The 17,889-nt window shown below is 34.9% G+C and overlaps 1 protein-coding gene across 10 annotated transcripts in view; it reads left to right on the top strand.

The window, feature by feature from the left end:
- The window catches only part of PLCE1 (phospholipase C epsilon 1), a 157,987-nt gene that overhangs the window by 80,720 nt on the left and 59,378 nt on the right, over nt 1-17,889 (top strand). The window lies entirely within an intron of this gene.

Genomic DNA, 17,889 nt, shown 5'->3' on the forward strand with positions numbered 1-17,889 from the left:
AGAGGGGCTGACCACAGTGAGTTGGTCATCTTGAATGTAGTATCAGAAGTAGGATTTTGCATATAAGCTTGGTGCTTATATGCTTATGCAGGGGTAAAAGGCTTTGGGAGTTTTCTATAGTCATATATAGAGTGAGTTGCTTTCAAAAAGATAACAGAGGAAAACTAAAATGCAATTAAAGTTATTGTATGCAGAGATACAACTAGAACTGTGTCTGTAGCTAAGATTATTTGCTGCTAGAACTAAAAAATACTATATATTTTTTTGTGTGTGTATAAAAGAAACGGCCAACCCCCCCAAAAAACAAAACTACTTTTGAACACCAAAATGAAAAAAGTTGTGTTTTATATTTGTGGAATTATATAATTTAGAAAGAACAAATACAGATTAGTTTCAGAATGAAAAGTTGATACTTTTTATTTTGAAAACATGATTTTCGCAAAAGTTGTCTACTAATTGGCCAGAACATTTGGATGAATTCAATAAAAATTCATAAACATTTTAGTCACCCAAATACAAAAATTTCAATTGAAATAATTTTATCCTAAAATTTTGTGCACTGATTTGGTGTTTAATATGTTAAATTTTGCACTTCTGCAAAAATGCATCTCTAAAATATATTTCTTCTTACAGATAAAATGTTATATCTTTTGAAAAAGATCATCATTCTCTTTGCGTTTTCCATAAGCCTGAAAATGGTAGTTTTACTTTCACATTTTATTTGACTTACAGCAGACTCTTGTGGACTGCATTCCTGCATATTTGACCTCTCTTTCATGTGACTGTAAGTTAGAGAAATACAGGCATGGTGGGTGGCATGTGCTGATTAATACAAAATTATGTCTTCAAGTTCCATTTCTATTAAAAAAAAAAAGAAAGAAAAAAAGAAAAAACAGTATTTCTGTAGTTTAGAAAATCATGTTTTTTCAAACAGAAACAAAATTGCTCATTCCATTACTTTTGGATGCCACAAAGAATGGAAGTTGCAGCCACTTAATTGATGTTAAAATGTGGTCAGTATTATAATATTTTATTTCTCATTTATAGCGGTAATGACAAAATAATTCATGGAATCATGTAAGTAAGATTTTTCTGCTTCTGCTGTATGGAAAATTGTCTTATTCTTTGTCAGAGTGGAGGGGCTGGTGGGAAACAGTTGGCAAAAAAAAACACTTGGTAGTTACAGTGCATCACAAGCTGTCTGTTGGTTAAGTATGGCATGTTGTGGTAATGTGTTTGCTGCTTGACTGAGAGGAACAAAAAGAAAGAAAAAAAAGAAAAAGAAAAGAAAAAGGAATTATAAGTAAAAGCCACACAGTAGTCCTCTCAGTCTTGTCACAGATGACTGTACAGTTTGGAACCAGATGATATGGAGCAATTGAAGAGAGTGCAAATCAGAGCTGAAAGAGAGCAAATATACAGAAAATATCAGAAATAATCAATGAAGAAAAACTGGAAAAAAAAATGGGTTGCTGTATAGAGAAAAGTGTGGAGATGCATGATAACCTCCAGATAGGTAATAATTACTGTAAGGAGAAGTAAGCAGTGTCCTTCGTGTCTACTGGGAATGTGACCAAAAATAATAGATCTGAATGGCAAATAGCAGGTATCGGAGATTGATGGAGGAAGGGATCCAGTTATATCGAAGAACTTCTCTACACAGATGACACTTGAAGAAAATGGACATAGGCAGTGTTGGCTGGCAAAGCTAGCAAGACAAAAACAGCAAGGTGCATGCGGCTGAATACAGAGGGACTGATTTCAGAAAGATCTTACATGAAAGAAAAGTCTTGAGAGGCAAAAAAAAAAACACAAAAAACTTAAGTGATTGAATGGGTGGTGGTACAGCCAATTTCAAGATAGAAGGGCTATAGGTAATATTATTTTACCTGATGTTAGGTAAAATAAGACAGTTTATAAATTGTAAAGCCTATTGTCAATAGAGACTTCTAGATACAGTCTAACATCCTTTATAAGATGTCATTTACTTTAACACAATAGTCTCTATTTTAAGCTCAGTGGTTGCAACAGTGTTCATGTAAAGCCTTTGGAGGAAGCCTCGGAACCACCACCCATGTGCATAGCTTTTTCTCATGGTCAGTAGTGCTCAGAGTCAAAGGGGTGTGACTTGTTTCTGGTTTGAGCTTATCTGTCATCAAGTACCAACTGTTTATTCTTGTTAGTCTTTTATTCTGCTGGATTAAAGTATTTAAAAACTGATATATTTTCCCTGCTGAAAATGCTTATATGAATTCTACAGTCAAACCACCTCTCAATTCTCATTTGGTGAATTAAAGCTATGTATTTCTGATCTAAATCTTTCCCTCCAACTCTTACCATTTGACCCTGGAATAATTTTATAGCTCTTTTCTGCATGCTCTGTGGCTTGTTGACATCTTTAAAAACAAAAAAGATACTGTGTTATTGGTGTCATCAGTTTAATTAATGTTTAATTAATGCAGTTTAATTAATGCAGAAGGATCTCTTTTTGCCATCTCCTTTTTTTTGCCATCTCCTCCTCCTAAAAAAAAATAAAAAAATAAAAAAAAGTTTGTTTTTAGTGTCATGGAGTCATTCAGGCTGGAAAGGACTGTGCAGGTTATTTAGTCCAACCTATTTAGTCCAACCCTCAGCTCAAAGCAAGGCTGAGGTGTTTTGTTTTCCTACTATGCGAACAATATGGTTGTCAAACTTGGCCCTAACTCTACTTTAAACTTTAACCACGCCACAGATAGCGGTGATGCCACAAGGAAGACAAAAATGGACAAATGTTAATTTTTATTAGGTACTTCTAGAGAAGGAATTAGTTTCACTTCACATTAAGAGATGCCTCAAAATCTGAGGAAGTCATCTCAGATTTGGGGGTTGTTTTCAGATATCAAAATAATTAATTTTTTATGTTTTCATGTTAGAAAAGGATGTCAAGCACCTTTTCCGGTATAATCTGCTAAAAGCTAGTGACAAAGACGCAATTCATTAGTTAAATAATGTGACTGTTTAGAAGAGCTTTTGTGTAGTAAGCATATTAATCCTGGGGAAAAAAAAATTGAGTAAATACTTTCATTTTTACAACAATTGTCAACAGTAGAATATATATACTCACGGTCCATTTCCTTGAACGCAATCTTTTATAACCGTATCGTTCCCAAGTCAGTTTACCCTAATTCCCCAGTGACATGCACCAAACAACAAAAAAAAAGATAAAGAAAATAATTACTTATAGCCTAGCAGAAATAGAGATAACTACTGAGGCTGTAAAAAGTCTTAGATAAATAGTATTTGAAGCTTTTATATTTAAGGTAGTATGAAATAAGTGATATTGAGGCAAGCTGTAGGTGTTGAAATTTCTGTTACAAAGTAAAGGTTTGTTTAATGCTTTATGTAGTCTGTTGTTTTCACTCTCAGCTTCCAGACATGTGCCAGTCCTGTTCTCTGCAGTTTGCTGAATTTCACTAATCCTTCCATGGCTTAAACTTCTGAGCCACTGAACAGATTTCAGTTCCAAGGTTAAATCAGACAGGCTCATCCACTCTGTAATTTACATACATCCAAAGGAAAGAAACAAAAGCTTTTCAGCTCTGAAATCTCATCAGTTCTTGTGATTTTGTTGAGTGTTTTTCATTAAGCTACATCATATTTTCACTGTCTCAGGACTATAGATTCTTCTCTGGACTTCACAGTTTGTTAAGCACACTGGCATTTCCATCGAGATGAAAGCATACTTTAGAACTTTAGAACTGAGGCTTCTGAGTGCCTCAGTGAATTTCAGCAGACAACATAGTTGTTCTGTGACTGTTAGCCTAGTTAAATCATGATGTGGAATAAACTGAATTGAGACAGCTAGTAAGAACTGAATGGAAATTTCATAAGCCAAATAGGCTATTAACAAATGGTAAATAAATAAATAAATATAAAAATAAAAATTGCAGTGTATCTAACTGCTGGATCTTATTAAGAAATTTATTCTTAAAAAGAAGAAATATCAAATTGAGAGATTAAGATATTTGCTGTAATTTTTCAGGAAATCTGTAACATTCCCTCAGATCTGGGCCCATGCCACGTACTCTAAGTCAACCAAGAATTCAGCTTAAGACATGTTGTTGCTGATTCTCCTAATAAATTTGCAAATCAACTTTTATGTACTGATATGTAGATCTATAAATAATTAAACTAAAGAAATTACTTAAATTACTGGATCTGAATGTTAAGTAATTACAGAAACAGTATTCAAAATACTTATTTGGTGGTTCATGGTCTGCTCTCCATTATGAGTGCATTATATGAGTGAATACATCTACTTACATATATTAAGAGCAGCTGAAAATCTTTTGCATTTGTTGTTGATTGCTATAATCTGCATGAACTTGAGTATTTTGTTAAGTGGAAATTTATAAATTGGTACAGAGCTGTGGTACATTTATTCTGTCACTAAGTTCTTTGCTCTCTGGTACCTTTATGGATTATATTAAAATGTTCTAGTTTGTTCATACAGCTGCACTTTTCACTTAGTGAGATTTATCTTTTATTGTAGGAGTAGCAAAAGTTTTGAAAATTTCTAGCAAGTTTAATTTTAGGTCACACCATTGTATTCTACGGAGTTTAAAAGAAGCCCTAGCATTTGCTGATGTATTTACAGGTGAATTGCTTTTGACATTTCACTAGCTCATCAAGAAAGATGTACAGAAAGATTTAAAGAGTGTAGAATATGGCATTATATATGGCATGTGGATGTACAAACCAAATGCAATTCTGAAGTAAAATAACTAGGATTTTATAGAATCTAATTTTTGATTAGGCAATTTCTTTCTTTCTTTATTGTGTTTGGAATACTAATTACTTCTCCCCCCAAAAAAGTATTTTAACTTCAGAGAGATTTAACTTCATACAGAATGCAAGTAATAATTTCACAAATAGAGAAATAATTTTGACTAGTTATATATTCACAAATAATAATGCATTTTCTTAATGTTTACTGTCTTTCTATTTCTACACCTATTGGCTGTACTGTCAAGAAAAGTATCTTAAAAATAATCTTTCTGTCATAGATGGACTTGTTGAATATGAGAATCTGTTGCTAAAACACACAGGCAAATAACTAGAATTAGAGGAGTTTCTGCAATATAGGTTTCCATGAGGAAAATATTCACAAGGTGCTATCTTGGCCCTGTCAGTTGCTGGCAAAATTGCCAATGACATCAGTGGAGTCAGGATTTCATGCAGTATATTTTTATATTTGAGTTAATACAATTTTAAGAATGATTCCCTCCCTCAATGTCATCTCAGGATTGATTTCATTACATGTAGCCGTCCTTGACAAAAGTTCATCTAGGCTAAATTAAATTACCTTATATCATTATTTGATTTCTATGACTCCTCTTTGCCGTTTGTTTCATGACTAATATCTGTCAGATTTGTATTATGGTCATTTTACAGTAACATTTTTATAGTGTATACTTACTGAGCTCATGTCAGACTAGCTGCCTTTGATCCAGCAAGTAACTGGCTCAGAGAATTACTTCTTAACCCAGCTAGACTGCTCCTTATATATAATTTTACAATTTACACTAAATTCTAGTTTGTCTTTGGTAAAATTCATGAGTACCTGGGTGGCTCACCTGTCTGTGTCTGGACTGTACTGCAGTCATGGTTCCTACTGGAGTGGCGAGGTCCTTCGGTCACTGGTATAACCACTGAAACAAAGTGACCGTGAATTTCGTGTGTTCTGTATGTCAGTGGAAGGACTCTGATCATATTGATCTGACCAGAACACAGGCTTTGCTGATTTTCTCTCTTTTCTTTTAAAATGCCTCCCAGCATTCCTTAAACTGGGCTCCTGGCACAGCCCTGGTGATTCCAGAAAGCTTGCTAAGAAAAGCTTGCTAGTAGCAATACTTTCTTAAAACAAATACTAGCATGATATAACATCACAAATATGACATACTGTGGTGGGAAGTTGTAAAATCATGTTACTCTTTTATAAAAATAGTATATTAATTTCCCTTAGCTTCCTGTCATCTTCCTCATATGGGAAAACGAACTTGCCAAGGATGCCTGCTGTTACAACTTGTTTGAAAGTTTTCTGGTAATTGGTTTAATTAGATTTTTTGCATTAAAAGATACCTTCTAAAATTCCCTTTTAAAATTTGGAAGTTGCATTCTAAAAGGAAGAAGTTTTTTAATAGCTTCTATCATTTGTGTAAACATATTACGCAATCTTGTTCTTAGTGTTAGTTATGGGAGCTACATTCTTTACCAAGTAGTAACTGTTCTACACTGGAAACATGCATTCAAACTGCAGTTTAGGAAGAAATGTGAGACAGGGATAACTAAGAGAATTGCTGCTATTCTAGTCAGAGAGATTGGTTTTGCTTTTCCCAGGTTAGATGGGGAAGTAATCTGCACAAGCAAGAGAGCTGAATTACTTCCCTTCTGAAACAACACTATGGCAAAAAGTAGATTTTATTCATGTGTAGTTACATGCTTTCCTTTTCTCTGGCTGGATTTCTGTGTTACAGTTTAACCCTACATGGTAAAAAAAGAACAAAACAAATAATAATAATAAAAAAACTAATTTGACATTATTTGTAAATGTACAGTAATCTAATTTTAATAGATATTACATATTTGCCAGTGAGCTTGGAGGAAAGACTGTGTCTGAGGGAAAAAAGAAAGAACGTACACTGATACACCCAAAGTAAACAATAACCGTGTTAGGAAAACCACCTGTTCTTTTTCTGTACTGATCCCTTTGTGTATGTTGGAGTTTTATATGTGAGATACTCTCCGTGTCTCTTTGACTACCTGGGTTGGCAGAGACTCATTAAGCTCCCAGAGCTTTCAGCTAGTGTACGTTTCAAACTGCTTGGATCTTTGATAGTACAGAATGTACATGGAAGAAATGTGTTACATGACCATCATATTTTTAAACGTTTCTTGTAAGACACTTGTAAAGTAACAAACTTTTTGACCTGAGAGCACTCGTAGAACTTAGCCTGTGATATATTTCTCAGGGAAAGAGTAAAACCTGTTTCTAATTCCTTGTCTTCATTTTATATCCTTTTTTATTGTTTTTATTATGTCTCTCCTTCCCAGCCAATAAATGTTGAAGACATTTATCAGTTGTTAAAATCATTTTTAAGCCAAAGTACCTTTTATACTGCCTCCAAGTATTTTCCTTTAAAACACACGTGCTTAACTCAATGAGACTCTGCCTGTATATTCCAAAATTGGTTTTACAGTAGTTTACAGATGTGCCTCTATTAATACTAGCTTTGAAGATAATCCACACTTAACTCCAAGAAAAAAAAAAATGTAAATGGAATATAGCTTGCCTTAATTTCTTTTAATCCAAATATAAAATGTTGTATTTGTATTTATCTATGAATTTATGGAAGGATTACAGAAATTACATGGGCTCTTATTTTTCTTCTGTGTTTTTACACACTCTAAATAGGTAAAATATTATTTTGAGTGTAGCACAGCTCTGGTGTGTGGAGGTAGAGGTAGCTGGCCATCCTTCGAGTGCACAGCAGAATGTGTAAGAAGAGCCATCCACCTACCACACAGCATTCCCAGGAAATATTGTGGCTGCCGCCATGTTATTGACTGGGTCACTAATGACTGAAGTTTCTATGGGTTTTCATGTCTGCTAATTGTGTATTCATTTTCACATCTAAACCAATGTCCTCTCTTTTTGACCAAGTCTAGTGAATACTCTTAAAATTTCAAAGTACCTGTATGCTATTTCTTTAATAATGAAGTGCAAGTGCTAAATGAATGTTGTTTAAGAGTAGTATCTGCTCTTCACACTGTTGTGAAACCCACCAATTTATTTTCAGTTCATCATTCTTCTTCACTTTTTGGTATCTTGTTTAAAAGTATGTATCCTTGGTTCCTTCATTTAGTCATGGATGAGAGTCCTTTTAAATTTTCCTTTATATAGTGAATTTTGAAATAAGGAGTGGAATTACTGCATTGTAATAAATATATCTGTATAGCAATACAGAATTCACTATTATTAACTCTTTTTTTTAGGAATCTTTCTAAATCCTGGTACTTTTTATAACAGCAATTTGAAAGACCATACTGGTTTTAGTAGTTTTTTCCTGCTGCCCACTGCTGACTTGTAAAATGAAATTATTTTCACAATAGTTGAGTAATATTCTAATACATTTTTTTGACTTATACCTTAGTATATTACACTACCTTAACTATTAGGCATGTTTAATGTCTTAGGACATTTATTCTGTAAGTTTTTTATTTATTTATTTATTTATTATTTTAATACAGAAAAGATTTCCTGGATTTTATATTCATTTGCAATGTAAAAGTCTTGGATATCAAATTAAATTATAGCTTATGCATTAACTCTCATATTCATAAGTATTCTCCTTGTGGAATGTTCAGATCACACGGTAAATTAGTAAGAGAATTCTTCCCAAAACAAAGTGGCGAAGGTGTATGTCGGAGCATTTCTACTACAGCTACAAGGATGAAAAGTTGAATTTGTGTCAGATAAAATGCAATATAAAAGAGTGAACATGGTTCCTTAGCAAATCACACAAAGATACTTTGAACACAATGTTAACAGTATTTTCTGTTAGGGGTTCTATTCTTTGTCCCTTCTCTGTGAAATAATTACGTAGAGGACAGAACTTGACCTAGTGTTATAATCAGATTCAGTTTAAGTAACTTCCGAGAGCCAGCCAGAATGATGAAACCTCTGAATTGATCAAACATTTTTCAAGCGCCTTTACATTCCTTTAAAATTCTTTCACTGCTAAGCTTCAGGGTTTAAATCTGGAATGTTTAATCTAGTGTTGTTTTTACTGGATGTGACTTGGATTCGTTTTATTCCAATAATCAGAAATAATAGCAAGCAAAATATCTCATACAGCAGATTTGCCCCTTTTGGTTTATGTGGAAGCTCTGGTAGCATTTCTCACGCACCAGATTATCTTTTATATGATGATTCAAGAGGAAAGATTAATTAATCATTAAGACTACATGTATTCGATCTTACTTAATTCTTATGTTATTCCTTGACACAATTATCATTAAAATCAATTCCTCCATTTGACATCTAAGTCTTCATCTTGTAAATGCACTTGTAAATACACTGATGTAAAAATATCACTGCAGTTTTGCTGTTTGCTTCGCTCGGTATGATACTGAAGCTATAGTGAGCGCCTTTATCATTTTTACCTTAAAGGACTGTATTTAGGGTTGGTTTTAATCATGATTTTAATGATCGACAGTGAAACAATTTTAATTGAAATAGTTCCTTGAACTTAGGATTTCTTATTCTCTGCAGTATTTGGGTAGCTGGACAAGGTGGGAAAAGATGCCTGTCTTTCCCCCATATCTTTAAAGTGTCTGTTGTCATGCATAGCTTGGCATTCAGGGTGAGACCAAAGTAAGGAGAAGGATGCTTGTTCTGAAATGTATTTCTGAGGACCTTTTTTGAAGGCAAGAACGCAAATTGGGGTCGTGTTTGTGACAGCTGATAAAAGTTGTGCAGCTGAGGAGCAAACTGCAGCAGCTCATTAACTAAATACAGGGATAGGCAGTGTGGAAGGCCAGTGCCCTCAGGCTAGAGAGGAATGTTTCAAGGCTGTGGCTTTGAAACATTGAAAATGTTTCAAATGTGAAATGTTGTGGTTTTACAGTCATTTAGGTTGTGAGTGCTATGGCTTACTGCAACTACACTTCGTATAGTCTATAATAATTTAAAAAGGAAAATGTGAAAATTTGAGATGATGTGCCTCAGCTTTAATGGGTATCTGAGTTTATATACATGATATGTTTACGTCCTTGTTTTCCACAGGTATACATGTACTGTGAAAATATATTTTTATTTAACTTTTCCCCTGTTCTCACTGATTCATAACAGATTTGTTTGATTCTTAAAACTGAAAAAATATTTGTGGAAAAAAATAAAATAAATTTAATTTTCATCCTTCTTGAGCAAAATATACAAATATTGAAACCTGATCTGAACTTCTGGTGCTGCCTTTAACCACTGGGTATTTCTCTATTGCAGAGTTAACTCAGAGCTGTGTGTGTTTTATTTTAATTTTTTTCTGTCAGTGCACAGAAACTCTTCTTTGATTTTGGAAGTATTTTGTATCAATTTTTGTGGACAAATGTTAAAGAATGGGTTCTGCTTTAACTCAGGCATAAACTTGTTCATTTTGCAATGAGAATTGTACAGTTCTTTTTCTAGAACACTTTTCTTCCAAAGTCAACTCATAAATCATCCTTTCTGACTGTTTCTTTCGTAGGTGCTGGAACTTATCTAGTAATTTATATATACGTTTATTTAGCATTTGAACTTAACATTCCATGTGGTACAATGTATTTATATCTAGTACTTTTAAAGCTCTTGAAAACATGAATACAGATGCTGCATACAGAACTGTCCTGCTAGTGTGTTGCTAGATTGCCAGAAGCCCAAGTCAAGATTCTGATGGACTACTAATGTGCCAGCTTTTAGCAGAAAGATTTGTGAAATGTATGTGAAAGTAGAATATCACTGAAAAGATCTCCAGAGGATTGGCAGAGGAGAGGATTCATTAGATGAGATTTTACTGTAGGAAAATAATGAAAAACCAGAAATAGTTCAACAAGAAGTCTGGCAGCATACCTATGATTTCTTTCCACTCAGAGCAGACATAATCTGAGCATGGAGCACCCTAATTTGCTGGAGAGATTCTTCAAAGTAATAGCTATTACTACATGATTTGAGGCAGCAATGTGGAACAGTGGGACAGATATTTATTGTTGTGCAAATCTGACACTGCAGTCTTATCTCAGGTTACCAGAAGATTAGACTTCTGTATCTACCTGTAGAAAGAATTCAGCTGAATGGGCACAATTGCTTCAACCCACCCACAATTTCTGATTCGCAATGAGATTTTAAAATTCAAAGACACAGGAGTTCAGGTTAGCACTGGAAGTAGAGATGGTCCTCCTAAGTAGCCTGGATAAAAAGTGACAATAAAGCCATTGCCACAGACATAGTTAAGTAGGTATATATGTTCATCTTTACTGTTGTTATGGTAGATGAAATATCAGTATAATTAGAAAGAATTCAGATATTATGCCCAATAAAATTATTTTGTTAGGAATAGTCAGTGCAAAGAAATGCCTTTAGCTTTAATATCTTGTGGAAGCTAAAAAAGAAAAACCAAACCAAAACAAAACAAAAAACAAACAAAAAAAAAAACAACAAAAGAACAATACTCCACAAGTTCGTCTTCCATCCCACAACTGTCTGTCCACAATTGTTGATCCCAACTAGATTTCAGATTTGTGTGTGCACAACATCCTTCAACATACAAATCATATTTCATTTTCATTGTGAAATTTACAGGGTTTTTATTTATTGACATTAATGTTCAGCTAAATATGAACTTTGTATTTGTACACACTACTTGTTCTTGTAACCCATGACGCTGAGAATGATAAAGAGTTATGTTGTTGCTAGCACTCAAATAATGCCCCAGACAGCATGGCTTATGAATTCCAATTAATATATTGAAGAAAAATACCTCTTTGAAACAGGAATATTTGACTTCCTGCTCTTTTCTGTTAATACTGTGATGGAGCAATGAGAAAGTTAGGAACCAGCTGAACCTGTTGGCAAAGCCCTGCCCCTTAGTTGACCGTCTTGTTGAGTGTCTTGTTCATCTTCTGTCTTTGAGAATTTTTCATAGAGTAAGAACACAGACTTCAATCAGTCGTTTGTGAAGCTTCCTGTCCCTTCCCGTTACCTTATATGCTGTCAAGATGCAATCTCCTTTTATAAACAGATGTAATTCCACAAGTGGCTTGAAAAATTTTATGTTTAAGTTGGATATGTCCAATGCTGGGTTCACTAGCCTGAAATGAAGTTAAAATTCTATTCTTAATCTGATGAGGAAACTGAATTCTCTTATCCTTCCTCTGGTCCTTAAAACACCTCTAAAAATGTTGATTTAATGTTATTTCAAAGTAGAGAAATCTGAAATCTTTGCCACTTTAGGGATGTCATCTGGCAAGGTGGCTAGAAGTTATTTTTAAATAGAAATGAAATAAAGGTGTATTGACCTGTAGACTGGCACGGCACATAATTTTAAAAGGGGATTTTATTTATTTATTTATTTATTTATTTATTTATTTCTGTGGGCAAAAAGCAGTATAGTGTGCTCTGTTCTTCTTAGGATGTTATATCATAGCTGGACTGAGCAAGTCACTCAAGCGTATCGATGGTGTGCTTGAGCGTGACCTGCTCTGTGCAGTGGATGGCAATCTTAGTTGTGTGTGGTATGGGTACCTGGACTGCCAAAGAAGAAATGAGTATCAGGAGATTAAGGAAGGAAGGAAGGAAGGAAGGAAGGAAAGAAAGAAAGAAAGAAAGAAAGAAAGAAAGAAAGAAAGAAAGAAAGAAAGAAAGAAAGAATTTAGAATACAGTGGTATATCTGAGATGAGAATAAGGGAGAGAGCAGGACTCAAAAATATCTTTATGAATTAATCCAGCCTTCATGATTGTAGTTACCTCTGAAACAATAAAACCTTGAGTCTGCTGTTGCAGTGTGAGGTGCAGTGTGCCATGTTGTGTCAAACAGCTTTTTGGATCAAATTTTCAACTAGCTGAACGCACACTCACTGCCTATCTACCAAAATTGTAATCAAACTTTCTTCTGGCAGGTGTTTTGAAATCAGGATATAGTTTCATGAGCTACAGCAAGAGGTAAAGGTCCCCTAAAATAGCAGGGCTTGGGTGGCCCATTGCCAAACATGCAGAGTGGGAGCAGTAAGGGTGCTTTCTGACTGAACATGTAGATGGCGGGTCTCCTCAGACTTCTGGCAATACACACTGCTGATTCATCTCTCCTTAATGTCTGTGAACAAGCCCTTGTGTTCAGCCAAACCTTGCATAAGACCCAGTGCCCTTTGTAGCTGAGGTATCCATTTGCTTCAGTGGTAGCCCTAGGGTCATTTTTTAAGGTACTGCCTTCAGAGCCTGTTATTTCAGGCACAGTAGAAATGTTTGCTGTCTGGGTTAAACCACAATATCACACTGATTCTTATGCAGATATTTTGGAGGCGTTGCTAGTCATCCTCATGTGTCTGTTGGAGGATGCAGTCCCAGCATTTCGCTAGTTGCCTCGAACTGGGAAGGAATTAGGAAATCAGAACAAAACAGGACTTCTGCTCTGGGAACTGTTACTGCTTTTGCAGAGTAAAATATACCGTTAAAATGCCGCTACCTATGTCCTCTTTTTTTTTTTTTTTTTTTTTTCCCCTCCAGTGCAAATGCAGCCGGAAGCAAAACCAACTCATCCATTTCTTATGGATAGGCCTGGGATTGTTTCTATCAGCTGTAACCAGTACCAGCCATGTGGAGCTGGAAATGGTTAGTCAAACGTGTTGACAGTATATGGAAATTCAGAGAGAAACTGCCAAATTCTTCTTTGGTACAATGCAAAATATTTCTGTCAATGACTCAAGCTAGTGGAGTGGTAAAATCTCTGGGATACACTGCCAGATATCTGAGCAGCAGTGTAGATGTAATTACACAAGGTGCCTTGTTGCTGTCCGCTTTGGGTGTTGGAGGCAGGCATGGCAGGCTCAGGTGAAGTGAGCTCATGGTGCTACTTCACTTCAAATTCCTTCTATGTATTGAGTTGTTGTGCATATATATACATAGGTTAAAGCCAAGATCTTCTGAATCCAACCATAAACACAGTTTAAATGGATTTTCAAGTTCATGCTTGTCAGTAGGAACTTTTGAAAAGTGTAAGGATTGTTATGTACCTGTTAATTTAAAGTTCAATATTAATAAAGCCTTCATACTGGTTTTCTTTAATCAACTTTAGAATTTGAATTAATGTTTCTCTGTGCATAGGTTTTGCCCCGTGAGAGTATTTACGCATACCTTTTGTGGAAAAAAACAATTATTCTTTCCCAGGCGTATACATGTCTCACCTGTGCTAATAAGCCATTTGTTTAGTCAACTTAAATGTGTTTTCAGTCAGAATTGATACAGGCAGATTATATCTCTACCAATACTCCTCAGTTTTTTTCTGGGGTTTTGTTTTACTTATGCTGTAACTGCGAAAGATTTAGGAAGAGAGTACAGTTCAGTCTGGTTTTCAAAAATTTCTAGGAAAATTGTTTTCTATAGCTGATATCCATCTTTTTCTTCTTCCCTTTTTTCGGTGGAAACTAATGTTCTTTTCACCTAGCCTGTTGTGACCTCACCGCTGCTGCACTGGAAATCACCTTTTCCAATTATCTTGTTATTACCATGATCAAATTAAACTCAGAGTAGGTATTCTCAAACTAGCTATGGAGTTTGTTCTTTCTGTTCCGAACCTGAAAAAGATCTTGTGCATCTGGAGTATGCCTGTGATATCACTTGTCCTAATGAAAGATTATTTTCTCTGCCGACCCTAGCTAAATTCATTCTCTCTTCTTCAAATAGCCATGTGGGATCTCCCTTTGCTCAGAGTATTATCTTCTGTTTACTGATGCTCAGGTCATACTGAACAACGATTTTATTTAACACGAGTGTCCTGTAGTTACAGAGCTCCCCTGCTAATGATTTAAATTGCATGCTGATACACAGTTTTAAGAGGTAACTCATATTGCTAGATTTAGGGATATGGAGAGAGAACATGTAGGTTTTCGATTCTTTGATTACATGACTCATATGTAAATTTGAAGAAGAAATGGGGTCTATTGATTTCAGTTACTTCTACAGTGAAATTAAATTTGCACTTGATCCTGTTCTGTGGCAAGCTTCCCACCGAGTTTAATATCAGGCTCTTTGATATCGGAGTGGGTTGTTTGCATTCGATGTTGATAACAGGGAATTCATGTTCATTAAAAGATAGAGATATGTTTTTAATTATACAGAAGAAGAACAGGAAATTAATAAAAGCTTGTTGGTTTGGTTGTTATGGTACTGCGATACATTGCAGCTGAGGGACACCAAAGTAACACTGTCCCGGTTATGCTGATCTGTATCTGAAGCTGTTGTTCAATTAAACTGTCATGTGCTACATATCTAAGGGTATTCTGCTGGAGAGTTTTTAATTGTATTTTTGCTCTTTTTTGAACAGAATGTTTCAATATTATTTATATTGACAGTTGTTCGCCTTTGGCTCTTCAGTTTTTCTGTGGTCTGCTTTTATTTTTTCATTGAAAACATACTGCGTGTTCTCTTAAAGCACAGGAACAGTTCGGATGATGTCTGTAGCATTGTTTGTTGAAAAGGCTTCCATTAAGAGACACATATTGCAAAATATTGGTACAATAGGAATATGTATATTTTTTTTAATGATGTAGATGTTTACCATTGTAGTACACATTACCTTTTAATATAGCTTTTCCCTGGGTATACTCTCGCTGTAGTGATGCATAACGCAATCCTGCAAGTGTCAGATTTAAGAGCTGTGGTGTTCAAGTTTGGATGAAAGCAATTCTGTACCACTGCCCATACTTGGTCAGAACTCACATGGAAAGTGATGTGATATTATCAAAGTACAAACTGCAGGGTTTGCAACTGTAATTTTGAGCAGGATTAGCACTTCTGACATTGGTGTGATCACAGTCAGTGCTATATTTATTTTCCTTCTGTATCTCTAAAAATGCCACTTATTTGCTCAAAGCCAGTACTGAATTTCTGCTAAGGGAAAACTTATGGCAGCAGCCCAACATTTATAATGTTGTGTATTAATAAATCATCTGGGTGCATGATGAAATAAAATTTAACAAACAAGCACATTTTAGCTTTACGAGTAACGTGGTAAATATATGATTTTGCTTTTGTTGTTAGGTAGTGTCACGTATGTCACGTAACTGTTGCTTTTAGTAAAAATGTCGAAAAATGATAGGAAAGATTACAGATAATACTAGCCTTCTAACAGGAATTTTTGTTTTTATTTATGAAATCTTCTTTTCATTTTTTGTTAAAATGAACTCCCTGTTTTTCATATTCAACAAATCCCAAATCAATCTCTTGCTAATATATCAAACACAAACATAAGAGTTCAATGAAGTGAAAACACCAGTAAAAATCAGGTCTTCAAGACTGTCTTGAAACTTTGTGTATACATGTACACACACACACACAGTTTTTACATACGTGCATACTTGAAATTTGTTTATTCACCATAGCTTTTATAGAGCCTGCACATATCCAGGATGTATGGAAATTCTAGGTTTTATAATAATAAAGGTTGAGTTAGTCTGAAGCTAATCTGTTGATAGAGCTCCTTACTAAAATCTTATAAAAAGATTCTTATAATAAAAAGAACGATTCTTGAGACAGTGTTTTTTCAAGAGTCTATGATGTGCCTAGGCTGAATAATACCTCAAAATCAGACATTCTGCATTTTTCTCTCATTCTTAAATAATTTATTCTTTTTATAGAGAAGATGAGGCACTTTCCCCCCATGTGTATCAGCAGTGATTAAGTCAACCCATGAGCCCTTTTTTAATGCTAGGTTATCTTGTTTTGATTAATGGCAGCAGTGTTTGCTATTTAAAAGATTATGTGCTTCGGTTGTTTATCAAAAGGATAAACAAAGATATCAATTCCAGCATTAGACAGCTTGCAAATGAATACTCAGGGTCCTTCTCATTTTCTTCTGCTAGCTTTAGCATTAACTTGATGTGGCAGCGCACAAAGAATAATACAACTTGCTGCTGCAGCAGGTAATTTTACTGAGGATTGTATCTGCCTTAACTCTAACAAAATATACTGTGATTTTGGCCTGAAAGCGGTTCTATTCTGTGAGTTAATCCAAGAACCTTGTCTCTGAAGCACCACAAGATTGTTTCCTGGAGAACATAAAGTGACAACACAAAGCTCGAGGACTTGTGAATAGGACAGCACAGGGGGTTTCACGGCAAAAACTAGCAGACAGAGCAATGCACATCAATTGCTGGCATGAAAAATGACAAAAGTCATATACAGGAGAAAGAGACAAAGAAATAGTCCAGAAAAAAAGGCTAGATTAGTGCAGGCAAATAGAGGGAGAGAAAGAAAAAGTAGGAGGAGACTTTTGTGCAGTGTGTAAGTTATGGATGGGAGGGTGGGGAAGCTGAGAGTGAGAATCCTGGATTTTCTGTGACAGTGCAGAAAAATGGAATGAGGACAGATAAAATATCAGACTCGGGAGAGTTATGTGTATCAACGATGAAAATGTGCTAGGATGTGAATGAAAGAAATATTTATAGCTGTAGAAATAGTCAACAGAAATTATATTATATTTCCAGTTGTTCATTTCTATCCACACTTCAGCCATGAGCTATGAGCCTTTATAATCGTGCTTGGCTTGTGATCCTTTCCTTGGATATCAGCTGCACTCCTGCTGCAGCAGTTTCTTCCATGGACTTTGTAGGAGTTTCACTGACAGATTTCTTGATATCTGCAGATACTGTACAGCAATACTTAAGTGTCCTTGAAGTTGCACCTGTTCCCCACTATCTAACCACAATATTGCTTGTTGCAAATTAAGTCCATTACCTTTTTCCTTGCCAGTCTAGACACAGAAACGATTATTCCTTGGCTCTTTCAGAAGCTTTTTAGTACTTGGAAGTTTCTCAACTGGTTTTGTTAGCCCGAAGGCTTTATTTAGATCTGCTATAATTTATCTTTTGACTTTTAGTGAACTATTTTAAGAAAAGGCAATTTTCTTTCTTTTTAACTTCCCACTGGTTCATAATAGAGTTTGTGTAAAATGAATGTAACAAGGGAAACATCATGTAGCGTATTTTGTTTGTTATATGAGAATGGATCATAATCAGTCATTATGAACATTTTTATTTAGAGAACAGAAAGGATATTTGCACCCTGTATAAAATGAGAGTTTATTGATATATAAAAGATCAAG

The sequence above is a fragment of the Anser cygnoides genome, chromosome 7, assembly GCF_040182565.1.
Source record: "Anser cygnoides isolate HZ-2024a breed goose chromosome 7, Taihu_goose_T2T_genome, whole genome shotgun sequence".
NCBI classification, from domain to species: Eukaryota; Metazoa; Chordata; class Aves; order Anseriformes; family Anatidae; genus Anser; species Anser cygnoides.